The 24,849-nt window shown below is 36.4% G+C and overlaps 3 pseudogenes; all 3 read left to right on the top strand.

The window, feature by feature from the left end:
• Window positions 1-743: 743 nt before the first annotated feature.
• Window positions 744-825, top strand: LOC112397659 (uncharacterized; annotated as a pseudogene).
• A 1,433-nt stretch (window positions 826-2,258) lies between these two features.
• On the top strand, window positions 2,259-2,340 carry LOC112397658 (uncharacterized; annotated as a pseudogene).
• Window positions 2,341-6,598: 4,258 nt separating this feature from the next.
• Window positions 6,599-6,683, top strand: LOC112397660 (uncharacterized; annotated as a pseudogene).
• Window positions 6,684-24,849: the final 18,166 nt, after the last annotated feature.

Here is a 24,849-nt window from a genome sequence, read left to right as displayed (position 1 = left end):
ATGAATACTTACAACTTCTTACAGCTGAATATTCCATTAGGAAAACGTTGTTTTGCAATTTCCCTAATTTCCTGTGTACTTTTTATATTGACCATGACATTAGAATTCCATGAATGTCATCACCACACCATTGAAGTACTGATTTTGTCACTTGTGCCAGCTCTCTTAACTGAGAAGTAACAAAACAATGCACTCCTAGGGTAACATCCAATTTTAGTAAATTTACTTTTCTGGATTATTTTTATTATTTTTTAAGTAATCAAAAATTGTATTGAGTTGTTGAATAATCAGTTAATACAAACAACGCTATTAGCTTTAATAATCTGTTGAGGCATCTGAGGCTTCAGTCTCCTTTATTTTTAAGATTTTATGCTTTACTTTAACCAGAAACATCCTAGAGGAGTAATAAATTAAGAGATTTTACATAAAGATACATAGCACATCTTCTTGTCTTATGCAATTTTGACAAATAGACATGTATACCTTTCACCTTTTCACATTTATACTTTCCCACAAGTAGATATGGACCAAAATCTAGGTTTCATATGGACGAGTTTCTTCCTACTCCTTGATATGTGCCATGAAGGAAAATATTAGGAATAATTCTGCCTTCCATCCTCAAGGGCCAGTGGGAATTCTAATGTACTTTTTCCTGAAAATACTCCATCCCAGGGAGACGGAGTCCTGAGAGCTCAGTGTCTGCCACATATCTAAGGATCAAGGTCTCTTTCACAAATGTGCCTGGATCGATGATGACTTCAAAAATGGATATTGTTGGAATCTGAACAAAATTAGTGACAAAATCACTGATGTGAACTGAGGTCCAGCAGAAGAGACCATGCTAGGCAAAAATGTTGGGGTAGAGCTCAGTTTGGTCAGCTAGTGGTACCTATAGGGTCCATAGTAATTGAATGCTATCCTGATTGCATACATTAAAGGAATTGAATTTCACAGAGGTCTATAAATATCTGACTTAGGGATGACATGGCAACTCTGAATGCTTGGCTGGCAGTTTCCATGCATTCACAGTAACCAGATCCTGGAGAACCAGCACAGGAGTAGAGAGGCTGGTGGTAAATGGTTATGTCTACCCATGAACTATTCACACATTTTTCTTAGGTGCCTAAGTCTTCAGAGTGAAGTCAGTTAGGTATTCAAGGCAGAATATATGAGTGTTTATTTATCTCTTAAAGTAAAAGAAAAACATAGAAATTGAAGAGCAGTTTCTATTTGTCAAAATGTCTTCCAGAACATTTTAATTTCCTTGCTGACCAAGTCACAGTATTAGAAGAGTTTTTTTCCCTGTCACCCAAAGAGGAATTTTCTAGACGTTTATGTTATGGATCCAAATAGATGCTGTATTAAACATATTTAATTAAAAATTATTACATTTCCAATTATTTATATTTTAGGTAGATTTCATTGCCCAGTATTCATATTGTGTTAGTGGGTTTCATAGTGTTGAAGGGGAGATCCTAGTATTAATGCCTGCTGCTGAGGGAAGGCTTTGGGGAAACTTTGAGACCAAGGCCTTACAACTTTCAGTGTTACCCTGATCCAAGTAGTGAGCATTATTTTTCTTCTTATACAGATAGTCAAGGGAATATCTATAGTTTATTCCTTATAATCTGTTATTAGTTAGTAAACTTTCAATTATGATGGTTTGGTTTGTCAAATTCCCTAATTTCCCAATATATTCAGTAGATTAGAGGTGATATTGAAGTTGGATGGAATTCCTCCCACTTCTTTAAGGAGCTGCTGATTTTGTCATTCATACCAGCTCCCTTCTGCATAAATAATCACAACAATGCACTCCAGAGGTAACATTGCAACTTTTAATAAATGTATTTTCCTGGGTTAGTATGTGTTTTTAGCGAGCAAGATTACAGATGGTCTTTTGGAGTCTGTTAATCTGAACATGTGAGGCTTTTAGTAGTCTGGGTCATCTGAGGTTTCTGTGTACTTTTTTCCCAGGATTTTAATGCTTCCTCCATTTTGAATAACATCAGAAGATCCTACTAGGGAAATAGTATTTTTGTATACTTGTGCATAGTAAACATCTTGTGTTCTGCGTGGTTAACAGGTGGACACATATACTTCTCATCTTTCCATAATTTTACTCTATGCCAGCATATCGACATGGACCAAGAACTCAGTTTTGTATAAAAGTGTGGGCCACTGTCACAGGGAGATGGAGTCCTGAGAGCTCAGTGTCTGCCACATATCTCAGGATCAAGGTCTCTTTCACAAATGGGCCTGGATTGATGATGACTTCAAAAATGGATCTCGTTGGAATCTGAACAAAATGAGTGACAAAATCACTTATGTGAACTGAGATCCAGCATAAGAGACCACTTTAGGCAAAAATGTAGAGGATTCAGTTTGGTCAGCTAGTAGTATCCCCCATAAAAGGACTATGATATTAGAAAACTAAGATGCTGGTGTATGCTACAGGAAATGAATTGTACAGAAATTATAAATAACCATTGTGGAATGACAACTCTGAGTGCTTGACAGGCAGTATCTTTACACCCATAGTAAACAAACAGTGGAGAATCAGCACATGAAATAGTTGTGCTTACACTAGGACATTCTCACAGTTTCCTTAGATGTTGCAGTCTTTTGTGAAGATCAGCGTGTTTAGGTCTATTAGATAGCCAATTAGAAAGAAATTATTAGTTTTTGCTTGTCATTTATCTCTTAAAGAAATATGGGAAAATAGAAGAGTTGATTGCATTAGTGAGATTATGTTTTAATTTGCTTGCTAACCTATCAATTCAAAGAGTAGAATATGTTTTTTTCTTTTTCTTGTCACTCAGGGAGAAATTTCCTAGATATTTGATGATGGATTAAATTTAGATATTTCATTAAACATTTTTAACATGAAATGATTAAATTTCTAATTCTTGGAATTTTATGTGGATATCATCAGCGAATATTCATATTCCTTCAATGGGTTTATATGTTTAAAGAGATGTTCTAATTTTAGTAAGTAATAGGGGGAATTTTGGGTCAACTTTGAGATGAATGTCTTAGAAAAATTGATTTTCTATTCTACCCTTTTCCAAGGAACAAACATAATTTTTTCTCATTATATAGATGGTCAAGTGAATATCTGTGGTTAATTCCTTATTACTTTTTATCAATTGACATTCAATTGGGAAGGTTTTATTTCACAACTTCCTTTATTTCCTCTGTGCTGTGAAAGATGGAAGTGACTTTGGAATTGCATGGAACACTCACCACCATAAAAAAGTGCTGATTTTGTTGCTTTCACCTGTTCCCTCTCCTGGGATGGAACAAAATAATGAACTCCAAAGGTAATAACAAATTTTAAACAAATTTTCTTTTTATGGCTTATTCTTATTATATTTTTTGTAATCAGGTAGATAATTGGTTTTGTTAAGTATCTGTTAATCCAAATAATGTGTTATTAATTATCTGGTGAGGTCCAATATTTTGTCTCCTTTATTTCCAAGGTTTTTGTGCTTTCTCCCTTTGAATAACATCAGAAACATTCTAGTAAAGTAATATGTGTATATTTAATATGAAGGTACATAATAAATCTGCTTGTCTTTTGCATGTTTGAAAAATAGACATATATACATCTCATTTTTCCATATTTTTACTCTAGTTCCACAGATATGGACCGTTGGTTGAGTTTAATATGAAAGAGTTTATCCCTCTTCTTGAGAGGTGACATGAAGGAAAGTATTGAAAATAATTTTACCATCTCATCCTCAAGAGCCAGTGGGAATTGTAACATCAGTAAGCATTTCATCCTGAAAATACTGACATTCCTCTTAGGACATTGTAACACTCATATGACAATGAGACTCTGGCTGTGCTAGTCAGTCATGGGACTGTTATCGACTGTGATGACTGGTCTGCATTATTGAATACTGTGGGTCAATGTGTCTGAGGTGTCAGATCCCTGAGTGCTCAGTGACTGCCACATATCTCAGGATCAAAGTCCCTTTTACTAATGTGCCTGGATTAATGATAACTTCACATATGTTTCTCATTGGAATATGAACAAACTGAATGACAAAATCATTTGTCAGCTGAGGTCCCTCCCAGGGACCATGCTAGGCAAAAAATGTGGAGGGAGCTCAATTGGTCTAGTAGAGGTACCAGCCAGGACTGAAGTGTTTGAAAGCTCACCTGATTGCATACATTAAGGGAAATGAGCTGTACAGAGATCTATAAATGTCTGGTTTAGGGACGACGTGGAAACTCTTAGAGTGCTTGGCTGACAACATCCATTCACTAATAGTAATCAGACTCTGGAGAATCGGCACATTAGTAGTGAGACCAAGGATATATGTTTTTGTCTACCCTTGAGCCATTCACAACATTTCCTTAGATGCTACAATCTTGTGAGTGAGCAGTAGTCTATTGAGGTCAATTACATAGTCAGTTCAAAAGATATTATGTCTTTACTTGTCAATTTTTTTAGGTAAAGCAAATATATGGAAATTTAAAAGTAGTTTGTATTTACAGGAATATCTTAGGGCATGTTTTGATTTGATTGTTAACTCAGTCACAAAAATTCATACAGTTATTTTTCTTCTCACCCAAAGAGAACTTTTCTAGACGTTTGAGTGATGGAGTCAAGTATATGCTGCACTAAATATTTTTAATTGTAAAATTATTGCGTTTCCAGGTCTTGGCATTTTATTGGTTAATATTCATATTCCTTCAGTCTGTTTCACATGTGTTTTAAGGGAGATCCCAGTTTTAATGAATGATTCTAAGGGTCCTTTGGAGAAATTTTGACCAGGTCTTAGAACAAATGACTTTCTATACGTTCCTGTTCCATGGAACAATGCTATTTTTATTCTTATCATACAGGTGGTCAGCAAATATATGTAATTAATTTCTTATAACCTCTTATCAATTAATATTCAACTTGGAAGGTTTTCTTTCTCAACTCCTCTAATTTCCTCTGTGGTTTGTAGGTTGGAAGTAATATTGGAATTACATGGAATTCTTACCACCCCACCAAACAAGAGCTGGTTTTGTCACTTCTGCCAGCTCCTTATCTAAGAAGAAATCCAATGATGCACTCTCAAGGTAACATCTAATCTTTTATAAATTTTTCCTGAGTTATTATTTTTTAAGTAATTAAGAATTTAATTGGTGTTTTGTAGAGTCTGTCAATTCAAACAGTGTGAAGACTTAATAATCTGGTGATTCTTTGAGGCTTCTTTCTGTTCTTTTCCAGAATTTTTGCATTTTCTCAGTCTTCCCACTAATGCCTCATACAGGAATTAAGCATGGAGATGAAAGTAAAGCCATTCCTTACCAGTGTGGCAGAGAAAAACTGTTTCTACTGAGGGGTGTGCTTGGCCAAATGTCACTGAATCCTCAGCAGTGTGGCCTGATGAGCACCACCCTGACAATAGGATGGGAAATATTTCATGGTGAGAGGGCTCAGTGTCTGACTTTTCCTCTCTGCACCCTCCCAACCTCTCTAGTCACATGTCAGTATTTATTGTGCCTGTGTGAGTCCTGCCTGCATTGCTGTGACCATACCATGTAGAATCAGGCGTAGAGTAACTGTGCATCCTCTGCAAATTGCCAGGTTCCTGAGCTCAAGCAAGTTTAGTGCTATAAGTGATTTTTAGACAACTGTTTTTGTTTTTTTTTGTTTTTTTGTTTTTTTTTTTGCGGTACGCGGGCCTCTCACTGTTGTGGCCTCTCCCGTTGCGGAGCACAGGCTCCAGACGCGCAGGCTCAGCGGCCATGGCTCACGGGCCCAGCCGCTCAGCGGCATGTGGGATCTTCCCAGACCGGAGCACAAACCCGTGTCCCCTGCATCGGCAGGCGGACTCTCAACCACTGCACCACCAGGGAAGCCCTAGACAACTGTTCTTTATTTCCCTATCATGGCAGTTTTCTCCTCCCCAATCCATTGGGTCATCTTTGAGGATAAAATAATTCTGAGGTTTAATTTACAGAATATATATGCATTATATGCATTGTTGTGGTTGAATTGTTCACCAGGCCAACATTTTCCTGGAACTTTAAGCACATTCCGACAGTCTGATTTCACATTTAATTTGTCTGGCAGAAAATGTTGGACAATATTTGCTCTTATGGAGGCCAGAGAGCCTAACACAATTAATGTTGTTGGAATAACACTGGAAGCACCCTAGCAGAGCAATACATTAGCTTATTTCATAGGAGGGTACATTATTGAACCCTACTGTCTTATGCCTGACTGGCCAATGGACAGGTTTACTTCTAATCTTTCCACATTTTTATTCTACTCCCACAGGGTAACAAGGATAGAGCTCAGGTTTCCTATGAAAATGTTTATTCCTTCTCCTTGAGATGCAACATGAAGGAAAGGCCCATCCTAAGAGGCCAGTGGGAATTCTCAAGTCAGTAAGCATTTGTCCCTAAAATATTGACCTTCCTTCTAAGGATTATATAATATTCCAATTACCATAGGCACTGTCTATGATAGCTGTGAAACCTGGATCACTGATGTGGGGTCTGGTCTCCATAACTGAGTAGAGTAGATAAGTGATGAACTTCAGAGTCTCTTTCACTTTCTGAGGTGAGCAGTGCCCTACTTAAAAACTCATGTGTATCAATGATTGCTATAATAATTGATCTCATTTAAAAATCTGAACAAAATGAGTTACACAATCACTTCTGTGAAACTGAGGTCTAGCATAGATACCCACCCTAAGCAAAATATTTGCAGGGTGGAGATCAGTGATTTCATTCATGTGGTATCAGGAAGAACTGTGGTATTAGAAAGCTAAGCTGCTTGCATGCATTAGAGGAACTGAACTGTACAGTGTCTATTCATATCTAATTGTCAGGTGAAATTGCAACCCTTTGAGTCTTTAGCTGGCAGCATAAATACACTTGTAGTAAACAGATCCTGGGGAACTAGCACATGAGCACTGAAGATTCTAGAAATGGTTGTACCTACACTTGAGCCATTCACACAGTTGTCTGAGCTGCTGGAGTCCTCTCTTGAGTGCTATTTATAGGTGGTCAAAATACAGATTATGGATTTTTACTTTTCTGTAGTAAGTGAAACAAATATATGATAATTAAAAAGTAGGTACTATATGTGAGACCTTCACAATATATTTTAATTTGCTTGCCAACCAGTCACTAGGATTGAATTATTGTTTCTTTGTTTTTTGTTTTTCTCATCAACCAAAAGAGCAACACACGAGTACTGACTTCAACTATATACTGCGTTAAACATTTTCAGATGTTAAATGATTAAATTTCCAGTTCTTGTGTTTGTTTGTTTGTTTTACATGGATTTCCTTATACACTTTTATATACCCCCAATGGATTTCTAATGTGTTTAAAGAAAGATCCTAGTTATAATGAATGAAGTTATGGTGGGTACACTGAGGAAACTTTGAGACAAATGTCTTAGAACAAATATTTCTAAATTAATATGTTCCAAGGAGTGAGCATTTATAGTTCTTGTCATATTGATTGCCCTGAATATCTTTGATGTATTCCTTATAACAACTTGTTACTAAATATTACATTAGGAAAGTTTTGTTTCTCAGCTCCCTAATTTTCCTTGTGCTTTGCAGATTGGAAGTGATGTTAGAAAGAAGGGATATTTTGCTGCTTGTAATTCTCACTGCCACACCAAAGAAGTGCTGTTTTTGTCACTTGCACTAGCTCCATTCTCTGGGAAAAATCAAAACAATGCCTTCCATATGTAATATCCAATTTTAATAAATGTATGTTCCTAGAATATTTTACTAAGCAATTTAGAATTTTATTGCTTTTGTGAGGTGTCTGTTAATCCAAAGAGTGTGAGGCATTAATAATCTGGTGAGTCATATGAGGCACTTTTCCACCCCCAATTTTTGCACTATCTGTCTTTTGAATAATTTCAGAAACATCTCAGTAGAATGATAATATGTATTACACTATGCATATACGTAGTGAATGCTCCTGTCTTGTATATAGTTGACAAATGGACTCATCCTACTTCTCATCTAGATGCACATTTATTCTTTCCCACAGGTTGACGTGTTCCAAAAACTGGGTTTCATAAGGATGAGTTTATCCCTTCCCCGTGAGATGAGACATGAACGAAAGTGTTGGGAATAATTCTGCTTCCCATCATCAAAGGTCTGTGTGAATTCTCACAAAGGTAAGCATTTTGTCCTGAGGATACTGATATTCTTTTAGGGACTTGAAATGTTCCAATGACACTGAGAGTCTATCTGCATTAGTCAGACATGGAACTGGATCACTCACTGTTTGCTGGTCTCCATGACTTAGCAGCATGGACTGTGTATCCAGTGGTGATGGGATCCTTATTGTTCAGTGTCTGTCACCTATCTCAGGCTCACTGTTGCTTTATAAACATGCTGGGGCCAATGATGGCTTCAATAATTGATCTGTTGGAAAATCTGGACAAAATGAGTGACAGATTTACTTCTCTGAAACTGAGTTCAAGATATATAACAGGACATATAAAAAATTAGTGTTACTCTGAAGTAGATTGTGATCATTTAAGGTGCATTTGTAAACCCTAGGGTCAGTACTAAGCAAATAACTCAAAAACAATTAAAAGAACTACCAAAGAATTAAAATAGTACAATAAGAAGTATCTATTTAACACAAACAAGGCAGCTAAGAATGAACAGAGAAACCAAAATGATATGACATCTAGAAAACAGATAGGAAAATGGCAGGCATAAATCCAACCACATGACCATTATATTAAATTTAAAAGACAGAAACTGGGAGATTTAATTTAAAAAATTAAACAGGGCTTCCCTGGTGGCGCAGTGGTTGAGAGTCCGCCTGCCAATGCAGGAGACACGGGTTCGTGCCCTGGTCCGGGAGGACCCCACATGCCACGGAGCGGCTGGGCATGTGAGCCATGGCCGCTGAGCCTGTGCGTCTGGAGCCACAACAGTGAGAGGCCTGCATACCGCAAAAAAAATAAAATAAAATAAAAAGAATAATTTAGCTTAATCCAATGTTTCTAGGTATTTGGATATTATTGACAGGCATATTTTTTCTAAAGATGGTCTTATGATAATTGATAAACTAGAAACAATTTTCTTTTGCCATTGGAATTGTTGGGAGCGTCTGTTGGACTTCACCAGGTTGTAATAGAGAAACCATGTTTTCATTGATCTGTACATAATAGTAAAAAAAATTGTTTTCTAACATTTAGTCTTAATGGAATGGGAATATTTTCCCTTGCTAACATAATTATTGGTCAGATACTCTCTGTGTCTATTGGACCTCAGGGGGAAAAGAGAGCAGTGCATGTCTGAAGGTTGCGCACATAACACACAAAGGACTTAGCGACATCCACCCTGCCCAGTCTGTGTGTAGCACAGGATACCCACATTTTATGAATGTTTTATTGTTAAATTAGATTACATGCATGTGTGTTTTTGTACAGTTTATATGTACACATAGGTGTATTTATATCTGCATATACTCTTTCTTAAACTGTTATTTTTCCTCTTTTTTTTTTTCCTGTCAGGTGATAGAGCCTAGAAGGAAAGGGAAACTGTCTATGCTTTTTCCTTAACTTTTGAATGTCAGTTCTAGAGAAGGAGGTGACAACTTACTTCTCAGCCAGTGCTCTCCCTTCCTACCTGTGGTCCTTTGGACACCCTCGCAGGTATGACTATACAGGCAGGGAGCTGCATGTTTATTAGAAAAAGGCCTCAGGTGGATAGGCATTGATAGATCTTGCTCTTCTTAAGTTTGATGACATTTGGTTGTAGCTAAATAGCATTAAAAACCAATCCAAGATCCAGATGAGAGTGAGAATAGTAATTGGAAGTTACAGCTTTGGGTCATAACAGGTCTTCCTAAATGGGGGTCTTTCCTCAACTATTCTATCCTAAAACTAAATTTACCTCTATAAGACCATTTACTAAGTTACTTCTCAGCTCTTTATTTGTATGACTGATTCATCAAATGGGGTTTTAATTTCTTATGGCCTGATGTTTTTAGATTCATTTTTGTGACACAAGCACCTAATGGGCTGTCAGACATAAAGTAGGATTTCAATAAAATTTTATTGAGAATAGATATATGAATAGATGATATAGAGTGATTTTATAAATAACCTGGCCAACTAAGCAGAAAAAAATAAATGATAAAAAAGAAACAATTTTCAGCAGGATCCAGGCAATCCAGTCAGCTTTGGAAATGTACGAGAGAAAGGCTCTTGATACAAGGTGCTGATATTGAAATGTATAGAATTATGAGCAGCTAGCTAGGTATAATTTCAGAGCTGCATAACAGAGTAGAAAGCAGCTTCCAAATTAAATCAATCTGGGAGAGTACCGAACGGTGACTTCCCAGCTTCCAGCTGAATTGCGTTTTTCACTGGAAGTGGTGTTTCTTTTCTTTTCTTCCCCCCACCCTCAGAAGATGACTTCTTGGGAACTCTTTTGGGAATGAATGATACCAGTAAATCCCTGAAGCAAGATTCTTCAGACAGAGCCTATTCACTTACCTGTTGTCCAAGGGCTACCCTCTGAAGGTAAGGTTTTTGTCAGAATAGTCCTCGCTTTCTAGGAACAACCACATCTGGGTAGAAAGTTAGACATTAATTTTCTGAAGATTGATAACTTGTGGTTACATTCTAATTGAAAGGCCAGATTGTATAATGAGTTAAGAGATATAACTTCTGGCCTGTGTGAGGTGATACCTCACTGTTGTTTTGATTTGCATTTCTCTAATGATTAGTGATGTTGAGCATCTTTTCATGCATTTGTTGGCCATCTGTATGTCTTCTTTGGAGAAATGTCTATTTAGATTTTCTGCCCATTTTTGGACTGGGTTGTTTGTTTTTGTGATATTGAGCTGCATGAGCTGCTTGTATATTTTGGAGATTAATCCTTTGTCAGTTGCTTCATTTGCAAATATTTTGTCCCATTCTGAGGGTTGTCTTTTCGTCTTGTTTATGGTTTCCTTTGCTATGCAAACGCTTTTAAGTTTAAGCTGGGATGAAGTGAGAGAGTAGCATTGATGTATATACACTACCAAATGTAAAATGGATGGCTAATGGGAAGCTACTGCATAGCACAGGGAGATCATCTTGGTACTTTGTGATGACCTGGAGAGATGGGATAGGGAGGGTGGGAGGGAGGCTCAAGAGGGAGGGGATAGGGGGATATAGGTATACATATAGCTGATTCACTTTGTTGTACAGCAGAAACTAACACAACATTGTAAAACATTTATACTACAATAAAGATGTGGGGGGAAAAAGAGATACAACTTTTCTTGTATATCTTCATAGTTTTCTACATCTCAGTTAGTATATTTACTGTTAATATGAAAGATTTTCTTAACTTTTCTTATCCAATAAACTAAACTCCTTGGCTGGATCCATTGTGTTACCAGAGAATTATTATATGCATGAGATATAATAGATTCTCAATAATTATTAGACTGGAAGGTAGACAAGTAGTTTTGCCTGAAATAATTGAGTCAATGAATGAGTGACCTAGAACTTTAAAGAGCCAAATTCAGAGGGGAGGAGACAGATAAAAATCTGAGATAGCTGGAGATCTCCATCATTTTTTGGCCAAGCAAAGGAGAAAAAAGTATCACCAGTGTTTGGCATCCTTTAGGAAGACTTAAAGTCACTTTTCTGGCCATAGCAGCCACCCAGTTGCTGAAAATGTGGTTTTCTTTGTGTATTCTGGGTAGATTTTTTCCAGAACATGTAGAGGAAGAGTGTACAAGGATTTCATAGCCCCCCTGACAAGCTCCTTAGAAAATGTGTGCCTCACCTTTGCCAATTTTCCCCACTGTGTCCTTGCAGGTGATGACCACAGAGACGAGGTGGATTTGTTACTGTGGGTACCATTACTTCTACCATCAGCTTCTTCAAAACAATGATACAGTCTTCTTTGTGCATGGAAACTCTTCTATTTCCTGTGTTGCAGTGGATTCCTCCTGCAGATAAGAAATGCTTAACTGAGAAATGCTCATGTTGGGATATCATCGATGAGACTTTAATTTGGGCATGGTGACTGTTTCCCTTGCTTCCACTTGACTCAATCCCAGGAGCCTCAGTAGAGGAAATATTATTGCACAAGAAACTCAGAATGATGGAATTGCTCAGTGCTCCCATAAATACACATTTATAATTTTCATTTGCCATGTGGTAAATTTAAAAATTAACATCTATTAAAATTTTTTCAAAAATTCAAAGCATATCTAAATATCTAATATATAAATTAAGTGCCCTCCTTTCTCCCAATTCTATCCCCTAGAGTTATCCTCTATTAAGTGAGTTGTGTGCATTCTTTAAGTGGATAGATGCACACACACACAAACACACACACACAAGGTATTTTGGGGGGTTCTGGAAGTGGAGCTATATTGTACACATTATTCTTCAAATTGCATTTCATTTAACAGTTTTTTCAATACCTTTTTCTGTTTCAGTAATACATATCTGTGTCATTTGTTGAATGACTGCATGATTGTTTTGTACATGAAATATAATTAAATGTTTTAAGCATTTCTCATTCATAGATATTTATGTTAGCACCAAATTTCTGTGCAATGAACCTCCCTATATATCAATAATTTGCATTTGTCTATTATATCATAATAAATTACTCAGCAGTGAAAATACTGGGATTAAGTATATGCACATTTCAAATTTTGAAAATGATCACAAGATTTCCTTTAAAATGTGGTAACAACTTTATCCTCAAATGGCAATGAATGAGATTGCCAGCTTTCCCACAACCTCACAGATAATGAACTTTATGACTATTTAAAATCTTTGCCAGTGTGATAGCCCAAACTATTGTCTTAAATTGTATTTCTTTCATTTTTGAGTGTGATCATTTTTTCATATGTTTATTAGCCATCTGTATTTTTAAATTTTCTTTTTATATCCAATTTTGGAGGTGGGTGGAGGTTTTAATCTCTTGCTAATTTCAGAGAGCTCATTTATTATTGGGGGAATAAGCTTTAGATTGTCAAGCATTACAGATATTTTTTACACACTTTTAAACTTCATTTTTGTTATAAGAATGTGTATGACTGTTATGTGTCCAAGTATAACCATGTTCGCTTCTATGGTTTCTGAGTTTCATGTCATTTTAGAAAGATATTTACACTGATCCCATAAAACTCTCCACCTATGTTAACTTCTAATTATTTTGTGTTTTTTAATTCAAATTCTTAAATCATGAGAAAGTTTTTTTATTTCAAATCTTAAAGTTACCAAGTTATTTGCCATTACTTGCAATTTATTTGCCAATAATTGCCCATTTATCTGTAATGCCATCTTGCATATATGCTGTATTCTCATCTGTGACTGGCTCCATTTTTGTTCTGTGGGTCCGTGTGTCTCTTCTTCTGCCTCCTGTCTCATGTGTCTTCTCATTGGAAGAAATTACAGTTTAGACTGCAATTTCATCAACTTCAATAAATTAATTTAGTGGAGAATTGGTTTTTAACAATAGTCTTCCTATCCAAGAACAAGGTATGTCTTTCTTTTTATTCAATAAGTTTAATTACTGTTAATATTTTCACTTTGTGGTGGGGGTATCTTCTTTCAGTTTATTTTCTTACTTGATAATTTTTCTATATCTGAAAGTTTTGTTTTGTTTTGAGGGTAAGTGATCTCCTTACTCTTTCTCATGGATTTTCAGAATTTTTTTTCAAGTTATGTACTAAATCCTTTGAAAATACTGATAGTTGTGATTCTCCTCTTCCAAATGATCTGGATTTTAGTTATGTTGATAAAATTCACTGACTGATACTTTCAGAGCACTTAAACAATTGTGGAAATATTACCCACCATTGATTTAATTAGGTTTTAATGGATACTTCTTGGGTTTGACCAGCATGTTTTTGCTGGTCTATTAAGCAAAAAGACTCTCAGAAACCTACTGCAGCAAGGGAAAACACCACTTTGACAAGGTTTAGTAGTGTTTCAAAAGCAGGAAATTAGGGCTTTGAGGGATGGGTTGATGTGGTTTAAGGCAGGATTTTCAAGGCAGGGAACTGGTTGAGAGTGGGCAAAATTTGTCCTGCGATAGTTTGAAGTCGGTGAAAGAGTAAGATGAGGACCTTGATGTGAGTTTAGATAATCAAATTTTTGTCTGATGAATGAGCTACTTCCCTATATGAATAATAAGTTATCAATGATGGAAGAACTATTTGCTTAGATGAACAGACTGAATTTATTTGTTGGTTTACAGTTCTATCTTGTTTATAGAACCCTGCTAGGGGTGGTATCAGGTCTTAGTTCCAATAGGTAAGTTATTTTGATGTAAGTAGTCTCAGTCATCAAAGTAAGATGCTAATTTTAAATTTGAGATCCTTGTGTATTGTGTTAGGAAAAGTCTCTTACCTTTGATATATTTCTAAAGAATTTTAATCAAAACCAAGTGGTAGATATAATCAAATGCTTTTTGCATAAACAATTATATTACTCTTTAAACTTTTATCATTGTGAAATAATTCATTTTTAATATTGAAATTTCCTTATATTCCTTTTATTGTTTATTCAGCAAACTCATTTTGATTAAAAAGAAGTTTTGCTTTTTAAATTTACTACTGAATTATGAGTATCTTAATTTGATTTGGAATTTTTGCAGGTGTACTACTTAGATGAAACTGATCTGTAATTTTCTTTTTTGTTCTGTTTTTGTCATGTTTTTATATTAGATTTTCTGGTTGTGTTAAAATAATTTTGAGGATTTTCTTTTTACTCTGTGCTCTAGAATGGGTTGAAAAGGTTTAGCATTAACATCAGCAGTTAAGTGAACACATCATTTAAATCATCTGAATTCTCCTTTGTTTTTGGTGGTTTGGAGTAGAACTGAGGCTAACTAGAAAGTGTTCTCACTTTTTTCTACAGTTATTGCTTATTTTTTGTTTTATTATCTTATATTTAGCTTTTTTTCTACTAGAAAATCACAGTCCAAGTAGATTTGCAAACACGGTAGGTAGGATGAAGTAATACAAAGTGTTCTTTCATCACTCTTAATTTCTCTTGTCTCAATTAATATCCATTTTCATTCCAGTCTTGGTTGTTTCTGCTATGTCTTTTTTAATGAAATGAGTTTGACTCATGGATTTTTAGCATCACTAGTTCTCCATTCCCCTGTTTCCCAATCAGCTCTTTGGTATAATTTATCAGTGTTGTTTTTTTAATGTTCTAATTTATTTATATATTTTTCTGTATTCCTCTGTGTTTTTTCCTAATAAATTCTTAAACATGTGTAATCCACTGATTTTCACTTGTTCTTGGCAATGAAAGATTTTCTCTGTTCTGAATTTTATAAAACTTCACACAGAGTATAAGGAGAAAAGAACAGTGACTTTACAAATACCAGTAACCCAGATTCTACCACATTTTGCCATATTCACTTCATGTTATTTTTAAAGTATTTTTAAATAAGTTAGAGAAATCATAACACTGCTTTCCCCAAGAAGCATTTTTTAAATTTTATTTTTAAAATCATAAAATATGTTACAAAATTCAAAATTGAAAAAGAGATTTTCAGTGAAAGGTAATATATCTTTTCAATTCTGTCTTCCATAACCACTCAATTTCCCTTTCCTGGAGACAACTATGTTACAGTTTCTTGTGTTTCCTTTCGGACATACATATACACATACACACATCACACATACATCCCAAAATGTGTGTAAGTGTATGCATAGATACACACACATACTTTTATAGTGTTCTGTACTTCCTTTTATGTTATATATCTATGTAATGTGTAAATATTTTTAATATTTCTAGCAGATCAGCTCATATAAGTAATGAGGAGCTTCCTTATTTTTTAAAAAAATATACTTTTACTGGTTCTGATGAACCCAGGGGCAGGACAGGAATAAAGATGCAGATGTAGAGAACCGACTTGAGGACACGGGGAGGAGGAAGGGTAAGCTGGGATGAAATGAGAGAGTGGCATGGACATATATACACTACCAAATGTAAAATAGATGTCTAGTGGGAAGCAGCTGCATAGCACAGGGAGATCAGCTCAGTGCTTTGTGACCACCTAAAGGGGTGGGATAGGGAGGGTGGGAGGAAGATGCAAGAGGGAGGGGATATATGTATATGTATAGCTGATTCACTTAGTTATACAGCAGAAACTAACACAACATTGTAAAGCAGTTATATTCCAATAAAGATGTGTTAAAAAATAAAATTTTACACAGGTAAAATTTTCATAGTTAAATGCATAGATCTTAATAGTGTAATTCAATGAGTTTTCTTAAAAGTATATACCCATGTAACTACTACCTTATTCAGGAGGTATAGTATTTTTTATTACTTGAGAACCTCCCCTACTGCCTCCTTCCAGCTAAGCCTAATTCTCATAGGAGCCAATGTTCTGATTTCTATCATCATAGATTAGTTTTGCCTGTTCTCACAATTAATTAATGAAATCACACAGTATATGTCTGACTTCTTCCACTCATCATAATGATGTTGAGATTTATTCATGTTATTCCCTGTATCAGTAAGGTTAAATTTTTTTCTGTTTAGTTATAGAGTAACATTCCATTGAACGGGCATATTGCAATTTGTTTATTCATTCTCCTGTTGATGGACATCTGGGTTTCCAGTTTTTAGCTATTTTGAATATGTTAGCAAATCTTTTATGCAATTACCTAAAAATGGAATTTGCTTGATGATAAGATATGTTTTGCTTAATTTTATAAGGAACTGTCAAAGAGTCTTCTAAAGAGGTGGAAATTTTTCACACTCTCCATATATATCAGTGACATATGATATTTTCAATTACTGTCCATCATCACCAACACTTGAAGTTGTCATTCTTTTAAATCTTATTCACTTGAGTTAGTGTGAGATGTTATCTTATTGTGACTTCAGTTTACAGTTTGGTCACTTAAGAAGATAAAAAATTTTCATAAGTTTAGCTGCCAGTTTTAAATCTTAGGTAAAGTTTCTGTTTAGTTTTTCCCAAAATTTTATTTATTATTTTGAAGTAATTTTAGACTTACAGGAAATTTTCAAAAATAGTACAGAGAGTTCTTATATATTATTTACCCTGATTTCCTAATGTTAGCATCTTATATAACCATTATTATAACGTTAATACATGTAACAATCTTTGAAATATGTAAATACTATTAACTAGTCTGAAGACCATAATTTTAATTTTTCCAATTGTCCACTAATGTTCTTTTTTCTACTTCAGAATCCAATTCAAGATTCCATATTGCATTTCTTTGTCATGTTTCCTTTTTCTCTATGCCAACCCCCTAATCTGGGGGAGTACAGTCCTTCTTTGTATTTCATAACCTTGACACATTTGAGAAGAACTAGGCTGTAATTTTGTACAAAAGTCCTCAATCTGGCTTGTCTGATACTTTAATGATGAGATTGGGGTTATGCAATTTTGGTAAAGATAACACAGTGATGATAGTATGTGCTTTTAGTGGATCATATCAGGAGTGCATGAAGTCAATATGTCTTATTTCAGCAAATGTTAAATATGGTCACTTTTGGTTAAGGTGGTGTATGCCAGGCTTCTCCACTACAAAGTTACTACTTTTCTCTTTTCAATTAACAAATATTTTGTGAGGAGATACTTTGAGACTATGCAAATATTGTCTTTCTCATCATACATTTACTCACTAATTTTAGTACCCATTGATCATTCTTGCCTACATAAATTAATACTATGATGTTTACCTAATGATAGTTTTCTATTTCCATGATACTTTCTACACTTATTCATCAGAATTTAACTATAGGGCAGAACTCTTCCCTGCCCCCCTCCTCTATTTTTTATGTATTCAGTTGTTGTTCTACATCAGTATGGATTTATGGTATTTACTTTAGTCTATGGGTTTTCATATATTGTTATAATTATTTATTTTTACTTCTAAAATTTTTTTTAAGATTTGACCATTGGGAGCTCCTTTAAAGTTGGCCCCTGTGTTCTTTTACCATGGCCACATAATTTTTTGAGCACTTATTTGTTTTCTGGTTCCACAGATGTTCTAGGTTTATCTTATGTTTTCCTTCCCCAAACCTGGAATCAACCATTACTTCAAGGAGCTCTGGTTCTTTGTATTGGAAAATAATATTTAGAAACCAAGATCTGAGTGTTATGTGTGCTCATTGCTACTGGGAAATCATTTCTTCTAGGCCCTACTAATGCACAGAGTTGGGAAATATTTTTAGGTTTATTCATACACACATGCACCCACCTAAAAAACTTCTATCACTCTCCATCTGCGTGTTTGTATCTCCATACTAATGTTTCTGATTATGACTTATTTTCTTCTTCCCTCTTTCCCTATTTGTAACTCCTTTCTCTAACAGCAAGAAACTTACCTTTCATTATCCACAATAGTTTCCTATTTCCTTAATCCAATATGTAGTAGTTTCAGAATTGCTAAAACATACCCCTTTAAAAATGAAAACACTGACTAAAGTACAGTGTTCAAATACAGGGCTTTTGTTTCTTTACCCTTACTGTATCCAGTCAACACGTTAAATAGATAGGTTAGTTTTTCCCCCGAACCCCCTACATATGTTAATCTTAGAGTCAGGTATTTCTCTTATTGTTTATATTCCAATTTGAGTTACTCCTCCTCATGGTTGACTCTATTTATTTTTGCAGTATGAAGCATTACTGTGGTTCTAAGAATTAGAACTCTGAGGATTGTTGTTCTTCCCCCATTACTGGTCCCAGTTCTCCCACCTTTCCAGGTAACTAGTCTCCTTAGTTTCTGGTTTATCTTTTCTCTTCCCCTTGTTCACAACTGGGTAACTACATGTATATTTTTTCATATCCCCATCCTTCTTACATGAATGGCAGCATATTATAGATGGTCTTTTACAGTTTGCCTTTTCCACTTCATTATCATGGAAATCATTTCATCAGTATGGAGATTCAAAGAGGTCTTCCTCAGTGTTTTGGTTGATACTTAACTCTGTACATACTGCAATATGTTCCACCACTGTGCTTTATGAGAATTGTTTACAGTAGTTTTAAATTGCAGAAACTTTTAAATAGGGTTGTTTCACTCTTCATTTGTAAGTGTTCTTTATATTATGGGGATACACATTTCTTGACCAATATTTGTATTGCAAATGTTTCTCCCATTAAGTAGCTTACATTTTCCTTCTTTCTTTCTCTTTATTTTCCTTTAAATGACCATGTGGTCTAAGTTTTTAAATAGCCCAAATTTTCTAATTGTTCATCCCTTACTGCTGTTATTCTCACTCTATTTTCCTTTTTCTTTTGCTCTTTGTTTTTAACTGAGATGAAATTGACATAACACGAAATTAAACCTTTTAAAGTGTAGTATTTAATGGCATTTAATACACTCACAATATTGTACAACCACCAGCTTTATCTAATTCCAAAACATCTTCAGTACCCCGGAAGAAAACCCTTACCCATCAAGCAGTCAGTAGCACTCCCCTTTCCTTACGTTTTCATTTTTAAGTTGTGTTTTTATAGGCAGACATTTTTAATTTTGATGAAGGTTCAGTTTGATTCTTTACTTTTTAGTGTTTATTGAGAACTCACTGTTATATTCTGTTTTCTTCTAGAAGCTTTATTTTTTCACATCTTTATTGAAGTATATTTGCTTTACAATGTTGTGCTAGTTTCTGCTGTACAACAAAGTGAATCAGCTGTATGTATACATGTATCTCCATATCCCCTCCCTCTTGAGCCTCCCTCCCAAACTCCCGATCCCACGCCTCTAGGTCGTCACAAAGCAGGGAGTCGATCTTCCTGAGCTATGCAGCAACTTCCCACTAGCTGTCCATTTTACATTTGGTAGTGTATGTATGTCAATGCTACTCTCTCACTTCATCCCAGCTTCCCCTCCCATCCCTGTGTCCTCAAGTCTGTCGTTTACGCCTGCATCTTTATTCCTGCCTTGCCACTAGGTTCATCAGAACCAGTCTTTTAGATTCCATGTATATGCTTTAACATACAGTATTTGTTTTTGTTTTTCTGACTTACTTCACTCTGTATGACAGATTCTAGGTCCATCCACCTCACTGTAAATAACTCAATTTTGTTTCTTTTTATGGCTGAGTAATATTCCACTGTATATAAGTGCCACATATTCTTTATCCATTCAAAGTTCAATGGACATTTAGGTTGCTTCTAATGTCCTGACTATTTAGAAACTTTATACTGATTACTCCTGCACATAAATATAGCATCTATCTCAAATCAGTTTTATGTGTGGTGTGATATCAAGGCCAAGGGTTTGTTTTTGTTTTTGTTTTTTTCATGTGTTCCTCCAGTTGTCCCAGAACAATTTGCTAAAAAACTTTTCTTTTTCTTTTGAATTACCTGATGCCTTTGTTGAAAATAAGTTGACTATATATGTATGGATCTCTTTTGAACTTTATTTTTCCCTTTTTATGTCATTCATTTTCATAGAAGCTTCATAGTAAATCTTTAAATAAGGTAGTGTGAATCCAAACCTTTGTTCTTTTATTTCAAGGTTTTTGTAGAGGAGGGAGCTGGTTTATGGTATTTTCACTTAAATTTTAGAATTAACTTTTCAACTTCCTAAACACAAAACCCTGCTGAGATATTGGTTTTAATTACCTTGAACTTATAGATCAATTTAGGGAGAATTGACATCTTAACAAGATTGAGTGTTCTGATCCATGAAAGTGGTCTATTTTCCATATATTAGGTCAACTTTAATTTCTCACAGTAATCTTTTATAATGTTCAGTATAGAAGCATACTTTGTAGTTTTCGGTACAGAAACATACTTTGTTAAATTTATCTATTTTATTTATTTTTGTGCCAATATTGTAAATAAATATTTAAAGTTTTTACAGACTTTGTTGCTATTATATAAAAATAAAACTGAGTTAGTACATTGAGCCTCTGTCCTGTGGCCCTACTAAGTTAATTTATTAGTTCTTGCAATTATTGTTCATATACATTACGATTTTCTACATAAGCAGTGATGCCATCTGTTAATAAAACAGCTTATTATTTATTTTTGAATCTCTATGGATTCCCCTCCTTTTTTTGCATTATTACATTGCCAGGGACCTCTAGTATAACACTGAACAGAAGTGATGTGAGTGGGTATTCTTTCCTTTTTCCTAGTCTTAGGTGAGATTATACTGTTTCTCATCATTAGGGAAGACACTAGCTGTAAGTTTTTTGTAATACACTTTACCATATTGAACAACTTTTCTTCTATCCCTAGTTTGCTGATAATTTTTACAATAAATGAGTGTTAACTTTATTGAATGCTTTTCTACACTTACTGATGTAATCACGTTTTCCCATTATTCTCTTGTGGGAAAACATATTGATCAATTTTTATTTTATTTTAATTTTTAAAAAATTGATTATTTTTGGCTGCGTTGGATCTTCATTGATGTGCACAGGCTTTCTCTAACTGTGGCAAGTGGGGACTACTGTTCGTTGCAGTGCATGGGCTTCTCACTGCAGTGGCTTTTCTTGCTGCAAAGCACGGGCTCTAGGTACACAGTCTTCAGTAGTTGTGGCTCATGGGCTCTAGAGTGCAAGCTCAGTTGTGGTGCACAGGCTTAGTAGCTCCGCGGCATGTGGGATCTTCCCAGACCAGGGCTCGAGCCCGTGTTCCCTGCATTGACAGACGGACTCTTAACCACTGTGCCACCAGGGAAGTCCCTATTGATCAATTTTTAAATGTTAATCCAGCATTGCATTCCTGATATAAACTCCACTTGGTCACTATTGTCCTTTATATTTCTATGTTCAGTTTACTACTTAAGGATTTTTTATCAATGTTCTTAATGGCCATTAGCCTGGGATTTTCTTATCCATATTTCTTTCCTTCATCCTTTTCTGTGATACCTACTTAAGGTTGAAACTTGGATCATTCCTGGTGGATCTTCTATCCTCATGTAAATGGTCTAAGTCTACAAGCACTGCATTAATGGATCCCACAAATTTTGATATGTTATTTTAATTATCATTTAGTTCAAACTTTTTTTCACTTCTCTTGCAGTTTATTTTGACCTGTTAGTTATTTTTAAGTGGTGTATTTAATTTCCAAGTATTTGGGGTTTTCCTGGTAACTTATTACTGATTTATATTTTAATTTTGTTATAGAAAAAATAGAACGCTAATATTTTAGCTTTCCCAAATTTGTTGAGACTTGTGTTGTGGTCTAGCATAGAGTCTATCTTGATGAAAGTTCACATGCACATGAATGTGTATTTGGCAGTCATTGAGTATAATGTTATACAAATGTCAATAATTCAGGGTGTTTGTTCAGATTTTGTTCAGTTAATATTTAGATTTTCTATATGTTTAGTGATGATTTTCTTGTTCTGTCTTCTAGAAGGAACTGTTAAAATTTTCTACCTGTGATTGTGAATTTCTTTCTTTGGTTCTCTCATTTGCTTTTTTTTTAAACATCTTTATTGGGGTATAATTGCTTTACAAAGGTGTGTTAGTTTCTGCTTTATAACAAAGTGAATCAGTTATACATATACATATGTTCCCATATCTCTTCCCTCTTGCATCTCCCTCCCTCCCACCCTCCCTATCCCACCCCTCCAGGTGGTCACAAAGCATCGAGCTGATCTCCCTGTGCTATGCGGCTGCTTTCCACTAGCTATCGGTTTTACATTTGGTAGTATATTAGTCCAATAAATATTTTTAAGTTTGAATTTCTCCTTCTTAGATCTGCATCATCCTTTAGGTACCTCTGTAGCTTTCCTAAGAAGAAAATAACAGTTACAGAATGTAACTTGGAAGAATGAATTCAGGGAGTGATCTAATCTCATACTTTTACATGTACCTGTCCAGTTTTCCCAGCACCACTTACTGAAGAGGCTGTACTTTCTCCACTGTACATTCCTGCCTCCTTTATCAAAGATGAGGTGACCATAGGTACGTGGGTTTATCTCTGGGCTTTCTATCCTGTTCCATTGGTCTATCTTCCTTTTTTTGTGCCAGTACCATACTCTCTTGATTACTGTAGCCTTATAGTATAGTCTGAAGTCAGGGAGCCTGATTCCTCCAGCTCCGTTTTTAATTCTCAAGGTTGCTTTGGCTATTCGGGGTCTTTTGTGTTTCCATACAAATTGTGAAATTTTTTGTTCTAGTTCTGTGAAAAATGCCAGTGGTAGTTTGATAGGGATTGCATTGAATCTATAGATTGCTTTGGATAGTAGAGTCATTTTCACAATGTTGTTTATTCCAATTCAAGAACATGGTATATCTCTCCATCTATTTGTATCATCTCTAATTTCTTTCATCAGTGTCTTACAAGTGTTTTTCTGTCTTCTCATTTTGCTTATCTTACTATGTTTGGGTTCTTCTTCTTGCAGGCTGCAAGTTCGTAGTTCCCGTTGTTTTTGATGTCTGTCCCCAGTGGCTAAGGTTGGTTCAATGGGTTGTGTAGGCTTCCTGGTGGAGGGGACTAGTGCCTGTGTTCTGGTGGATGAGGCTGGATCTTGTCTCTCTAGTGGGCAGGTCCATGATTGGTGGTGTGTTTGGGGTGTCTGTGGACTTACTATGATTTTAGGCAGCCTCTCTGCTAATGGGTGGTGTTGTGTTCCTGTTTTGCTAGTTGTTTGGCATAGGTTATCCAGCACTGTAGCTTGCTGGTCGCTGAGTGAAGCTGGGTGCTGGTGTTGAGATGGAGATCTCTGAGAGATTTTCGCCGTTTGATATTATGTGGAGCTGGGAGGTTTCTTGTTGATCAGTGTCCTGAAGTTGGCTCTCCCACCTCAGAGGCACAGCACTGATTCCTGGCTGCAGCACCAAGAGCCTTTCATCCCCACGGAAAACGAGGAAAACGGGAAAAAATCATAGATCTTTCGAAGTCCACCTCCTCAATTTGGGATGATTCGTTGTCTATTCATGTATGCCACAGGTGCAGGGTACATCAAGTTGATTGTGGAGCTTTAATTCGCTGCTTCTGAGGCTGCTGGGAGAGAGTTTCCTTTCTCTTCTTTGTTCTCACAGCTCACAGGGGCTCAGCTTTGGATTTGGCCCCCCCTCTGCGTGTAGGTCTCTGGAGGGTGTCTGTTTTTTGCTCAGACAGGACGGGGTTAAAGGAGCCGCTGATTCGGGGGCTCTTGCGCACTCAGACAGGGGGGAGGGAGGGGCACGGCGTGCGGGGCAGGCCTCTGGCAGCAGAGGCCGGCATGACGTTGCACCAGCCTGGGGCCCGCTGTGCCTTCTCCCAGGCAAGTTGTCCCTGGATCCCAGGAACCTGGCATTGGCGCGCTGGCCAGGCTCCCCGGAATAGGGGTGTGGATAGTGACCTGTGCTCGCACACAGGCCCCTTGGTTATGGCAGCAGCAGCCTTAGCGTCTCCCGCCTGTCTCTGGGATCCGTGCTTTTAGCCGCAGCTCACGCCCGTCTCTGGTGTCCGCGTTTTTAGCCGCAGCTCGCGCCCGTCTCTGGAGTACCTTTAAGCAGCCCCCTTAAAACCCTCTCCTTGCACACCAGGAAACAAAGAGGGAAGAAAAAGTCTCTTGCCTCTTCAGCAGCTCCAGACCTTTTCCCGGACTCCCTCCCAGCTAGCCATGGTGCACTAACCCCTTCAGGCTGTGTTCACTCAGCCTACCCCAGTCCTCTCCCTGTGCTCCGACCAAACCCCGAGCCTCAGCTCACAGCCCCGCCCACCCAGGCGGGTGAGCTGACAAGCCTCTCAGGCTGGTGAGTGCCGGTTGGCACTGATCCTCTGTGCAGGAATCTCCCCGCTTTGCCCTCCACACCCCTGTTGCTGTGCTCTTCTCCATGGCTCCGAAGCTCCCCCCTCCGCCTCCCGCAGTCTCCGCCTGCGAAGGGTCTTCTTATTGTGTGGAAACCTTTCCTCCTTCACAGCTCCC

Source organism: Neophocaena asiaeorientalis, unplaced genomic scaffold (genome assembly GCF_003031525.2).
Source record: "Neophocaena asiaeorientalis asiaeorientalis breed wild unplaced genomic scaffold, Neophocaena_asiaeorientalis_V1.1 scaffold765, whole genome shotgun sequence".
NCBI classification, from domain to species: Eukaryota; Metazoa; Chordata; class Mammalia; order Artiodactyla; family Phocoenidae; genus Neophocaena; species Neophocaena asiaeorientalis.
This window is presented reverse-complemented; position numbering and strand designations above follow the sequence as displayed.